General features: G+C 37.2%; 1 pseudogene across 1 annotated transcript; it reads left to right on the top strand.

Moving 5' to 3' along the window:
- Nucleotides 1-1,708: 1,708 nt before the first annotated feature.
- LOC146492587 (Ig kappa-b4 chain C region pseudogene) lies at nt 1,709-3,128 on the top strand (annotated as a pseudogene). The gene is made up of 2 exons (XR_014871837.1): nt 1,709-1,829; nt 2,724-3,128. The product of XR_014871837.1 is annotated as an Ig kappa-b4 chain C region pseudogene (transcript).
- Nucleotides 3,129-5,910: the final 2,782 nt, after the last annotated feature.

Below are 5,910 nucleotides of genomic sequence, written 5' to 3'. Positions count from 1 at the left end.
GGACGCAGATCAAAGTCATGTTTTTGATGAGGAGGATTTCTGTGGCTTCTGTTGTGATGAAGAACAGCTGTCAGTCATCCAGTGTTCAACTCTCAGGACTATAAACTCTCCCAGAGCACTGGAGCATGGTGCTGCTGATGCAAAGTGCCTCTCTATGGAAATCATCTGACTCACACAATGAAATCCTTCGTGCTTTTTCTGTCTGAATTAATGAAAATAGCCATATGCTATGAGATGATAAATTAATGACGTTTGAAGCAAATGCTTAAATTTACAACACGTGTTCTTTGGTCAGAGTGGCAACCCAGATAACTGTTGCTATGACAATATATAAAGTATGGATATATTATAATGAGGTTGTTATTACACATTATGTTGAAAACAGCAAAGCTTTTGGAGAATTTCACCAGCCATTTGTACAGTACTGCACTTAAAACAACACAGAAGAGCTACTGATTATTGAAGGTGTTAACTACAATTTCAAATGGAAACAGAGGATACCTGGATGCTGAAATAAACACTGGATGCTGGGAAATGGTGCAAAGTAATTGAACGACTGTCTACTACAAACAATTTCATGGGGATACAAGATTATCTTTGTAATTCATCTTGGAATAATTGGAAACAAAAAGTATTTTGAGTTCAAGAGGTGAGCTTGCACGTATCAGCATGAGGTCCCGGAAATCATCAATCAGCTGAAAAACTAAATCAAACGTAGAGAAAAAAAACTTTATTACTGACAAGTTACACTCAAGAACTGGAAGACTGGATTAGACTTTGCCAGTAAAACATTTAAAAGGTCAAAAACAGTTAAAAGATGAAGCTTTTTCAGCATGACTGGAAGAGAAAATTACAAAGGAGAAAAACTGATCTGACGCAAATCACAACATCTGTCAAAGATGGTGGAGACAAAGTTATGGCACTAATGGTTTTGGCTGTAAGTGTAGCTGGGCCACTAGTTTTTATTGATAATGTTGCTGCTGATAGAGGAAGCATGTCACAATCTGGGAGGCAGATCGTCTGGAGGAGGATTTGGACCCAAACGCAAGCACGGACGACAGCGTAGCTGTGAGTAAGTTTATTAACAATGAAAGGCAAAATATAAACCAGAGCATTTTGTGGGCCTTGAAGGTCTGCACTTCAGTCACATCCTGGTTCTTTGAGTCAGATTCCACTGTGTTGGTGTACACAGTAAAATAGTGAAAATGTGTCATTGTCCAAAAACTTATGGATCAAAGTATATCTAAACTAATGTTGTACGATGTTATTATGATGGTAGTTGAAGAAGTCATATCAGCTGAGTCATGGCTGCTGTGCAAACTGTGAATGATTTTGTTGAGTTTGTTTGTTTCAGAGTCAGAGAGCCGTGTCTCTCTACAGTCAGAGGTTTTTGTACGGCGCCTCAATGAGTTTGTATCACTGTGGTGGACTTTTGGTGGAGGAACCAGACTGGAATTTGGAAGTAAGTCGAACTTAAACCTCTTTTATTTTATCAGATTTCTTTCTTGTGGTTATCTTGACTTTTCTGTTCAATGTGCCAGAAAACAAAAATCATAAAATGGTTTTTAGATCAATTTTTATGAAGACACAAAGTTAGCTTCAGAATAAATGTTAAAATCAATATTAACAAATGATATAAAACATCAGAGTTGACTTGAGGATTATTGAGATATATGTCTGGTTAACTCTTGAGAGCTTTTGGTTTTAATTCAGTCTGTTAGAGTCAGAGAGCCGTGTCTCTCTACAGTCAGAGGTTTTTGTACGGCGGCTCAGTGAGTTTGTATCACTGTGGTGGACTTTTGGTGGAGGAACCAGACTGCAAGTTGGAAGTAAGATTATAATGTTTTTAAAGAAACTATATCGAGGTTTAAATTTTAGCTTTATAACAATGAAGTATTCATGTAGAGGTGATATTATAACCATTATACACTGAGGCTGACTCCATCAGCTTTAATTCGATTTGATGTCAACATTTCTGACATAAAGACAATGCATTGTGTAAATAATATAAACTGTCATCAGCCTGTGATTATTTTCTAGTTTTAAATCACAGTCACTGTTTCTAAGATGAATTAAATGTAACTGTCCTCAAGTTAAACAGAGTGAAGATAAAGATTTCTGGTCTTTTACTTAGTCAGTAAAAATGTAGAATTTACTTAGAAATCATAAAAGCGCTACAATAAATGACTGAAATTCACATGAGGTAAGTAGAAAACTTGTGTATTATACAGAACGGAGGTTTTTGAAGCTTAACATCTTGTATAATTGTTGCCATATCTGCTTATTTTATTTCCAGAAGTTAAAGATGGGCATTTGACAGTGTGCAGTACGTCTGGTGTTTCTGTTGTAGCAGATATAATTTCAAATGTCATTAAAATCATGTAAGCAGTAAAAAAAATTAATCCACATCATTCAAGTAGTGCTATTAAGTTTCTATCTCTAACAAGTGATGTGTTATAGATAACTGATGATATTGAGGCTAAACTTGTTTTGTAAATGTTTCCACATCTGCTTCTTTTATTTCCAGTGTAGTTTAAACATATTTCAACTCAAACTGTGTGATGATTCTCTCTGTGCTGATATGCATGAGAGGTTTCTTAAAGGGAAGTGAAACAATGTGTGAGTTAATGACTGGTGGAGCAGAAAAAACACCTGACAGAAACTTCTTAACGGAGAAAATCAAATTGTGGTTCCTGCCCTCTAAGCTGATTGGTGTTTCCTAGGTGATACCCGCCCTGCCCTGAAGGTGCTGGGTCCCTCCAGTGAGGAGCTGAAACAGGGGAAGGCCACGCTCATGTGTCTGGCCAACAAGGGCTTCCCCTCAGACTGGAGTCTGTCCTGGAAGGTGGATGGCAGTGGCAGCATCAGCTGGGAGGAGAGCAGGAGCCCCGTGGTGCAGGAGAACAACGGCCTCTACAGCTGGAGCAGCACCCTGAGGCTCCCTGCAGACCACTGGATGAAGGTGGGCTCTGTGACCTGTGAGGCCACCCAGGGCTCCCACACTCTGGTCTCAGAGCCACTCAGGAGAGACCAGTGTTCCCAGTCCTGAACTATATGTGACTTTTATGCTGGTCTTACTTTCACACTGCATTCTGTAGCTTTTTTTTTTTTTTCAATTTCTTCTCTCATTTTTCATTGCTTTGTTTAAGTTTAAAGTTTGTTTAAAGTTTTAAAGAATAAAAAAAATCTACATTAAATAAGAATCGAGTGTTTGTCTTACTTTTGTGGTGATGTCAATATTAAACTCTAAATAATGATTTCCAGGATTCTTATTGGAAACCAGTGTGCTATCTGTAGAAAGTCAATATGAGTCAGTAGAATTAAGTCACTTTGAATACATGAAGTTAAGTGAAGTTTATGTTAAACAATAAGTGCGAAGGGGAATTGATAAGAACTTAGAGATTATGATTTTATTACCGAGAATATTGAGCGACACCGCCGTTATTCCTGCAAAGTCATTGCATGCTGTTTAATGAATGTTTGTTGTTATATAAAACAGTTTGAGTTCTCAGGTGGAGTAGAAAAGCGCAATATAAGAATGAGTCAAATGCCGTGATCAGTGTTGAGGTAGGTATCTTAAAGTATTCTATTATGCAGAGTACTTTTTTAAAGTAATGCAGTACATTATTTTGGTGTTTTTCTGTAAAATCACCTGAAACACACCATCTCATAACTATCATTTAACAATAAGAACTTATAGGCTACAGTCCTTCACGCCAATATAAATCCCTATCCTAGTGAGGACACACATAGAGTGGCTTGCAAAAGTATTCGGCCCCCTTGAACTTTCCCACATTTTGTCACATTACAGCCACAAACATGAATCAATTTTATTGGAACTGCAAGACAAAGTTATCAGACTAGTATTGAACAGCAAAAAAGAAAAAAATCTACAAACCTGAGAAAATTGGACTTAAAGTTTCTATTGGAAGTATTTATATAAGTTATGCAGACAATTGTGACTCACTGATTTTGGTGATTTACTTGTGTTTTTTTCTCTTTAAGAAATGTTTTCATAATGAGCAATATTCAGGAATTGGTTCACATGTATTTGAGCTGCTATGAAGCAGAGGTCAAAGGTCAAAATTTGATTGACTGAGATACAGATAGATTTCCAAATTCTTTTTTGTTTAGCAACAATAACATTTTCACTCTATCACTCTGTGTGTGTGTGTACTTGTTTTCATGACATCTTAGGACAATTTTATGATAACACACTCACAAAATGAGGACGCTCGGAAAAATGAGGACATTTTTGAGGTCCGCATTTTTCTGAGCCTTCTAAAGTGTTCTAGAGGCTCCCAACATGCTCCCAAACCAAAAATCTCGAATGGCCTGAAACATCACAATTTTATGAAAAAGTGTGTTTAAGTGTGTTTAGCGTTTTTGCTCACTTTCAGTTTTGCCACCTACTGGCCAGGTTTGGAACTTAACACACTTTAAACACACTTTCAATGACATCACTCTGCGAGTCCTCATATTGTAGGTGTGTCAGAAACAATAACCCATTTGACCCAGGTTATACCATTCTGGGGCTTAGCGGACACATGCGCGGACAGCACCTTTTAGCTCTTATGTCCACAGTCGTATTCAATGTTGAAATGGAGGTGAACTTTATTTGAATCATTCGTGGAATAATAACAGATAAGACTTGAGGCTTCTGAAAATTGTTCGTTCAAACCTTGCCAATTAAACAATCATTCTAACACACATCAAAAAATTTTCACATTTTTATACATATTAGGGTGAGCTATAAGCAAGGGTAACAACAGTTAAATCAGGCAAATCTTGACAAAGATGAAGGTCTTTAGATTCAGTTATCAGTGCCTGCACATGTTGGGGTTTTTTTTGTTGTTGACAAAATGTCTCGAAATATAAAGTTTCAACATTTGTTTAATTATATTACTATTAATTAATGAGTCTTACTTCTCAAGATCAATGCACAAATTGTCTGACCTTCACTATGCAGAATGATGTGTGTGCAGATTTTGACCCTTGAAGAGTTTATATTAATCTGCATTAATATAATTGCATCTGCAATCTGCAGTTGAACTTGGAGATTCCTGCCGCTGTCATCTGATTCAGTATGATCATCAGGCTCAGTCTCGACTCTGTGTATCTACAAGAATTGATGAAAAAAGTCAACACTTCATTAATTATATTTTAAATTCAACTTACCTTATACTTTTTACAATATAGTATAAAATGCATATTGTTTCTTTAAAAACTAATAACACACTATTAAAAACTGCAGAATGCACAATTCCAGCTTCATTTAGTAATTCAATTAGTAAATAAAAGTGAGTAATTAAGTCACTTAATTAACTAAGCAACTGTAAATGTCACAGTATGCAGCAGTACAATTCAATTTCAATTCAATTTTATTTATATAGCGCCAAATCACAAAAAAAGTCGCCTCAAGGCGCTTCATAGGTACAGAGAAAAACCCAACAATCATATGACCACCTATGAGCAAGCACTTTGGCAACAGTGGGAAGGAAAAACTCCCTTTTAACAGGAAGAAACCTCTGGCAGAACCAGGCTCAGGGAGGGGCGGCCATCTGCTGCGACCGGTTGGGGTGAGAGAAGGAAAACAGGATGAAAGACATGCTGTGGAAGAGAGACAGAGGTTAATAACAGATATGATTCGATGCAGAGAGGTCTATTAACACATACTGAGTTATAAAGGTGACTGGAAAGGAAAAACTCAATGCATCATGGGAATCCCCGGAAGCCTACGTCTATTGCAGCATAACTAAGGGAGGATTCAGGGTCACCTGGTCCAGCCCTAACTATATGCTTTAGCAAAAAGGAAAGTTTTAAGCCTAATCTTGAAAGTAGAGATAGTGTCTGTCTCCCAAATCCAAACTGGAATCTGGTTCCACAGAAGAGGGGCCTGAAAACTGAAGG

Source organism: Neolamprologus multifasciatus, chromosome 22 (assembly GCF_963576455.1).
Source record: "Neolamprologus multifasciatus chromosome 22, fNeoMul1.2, whole genome shotgun sequence".
NCBI classification, from domain to species: domain Eukaryota; kingdom Metazoa; phylum Chordata; class Actinopteri; order Cichliformes; family Cichlidae; genus Neolamprologus; species Neolamprologus multifasciatus.
This window is presented reverse-complemented; position numbering and strand designations above follow the sequence as displayed.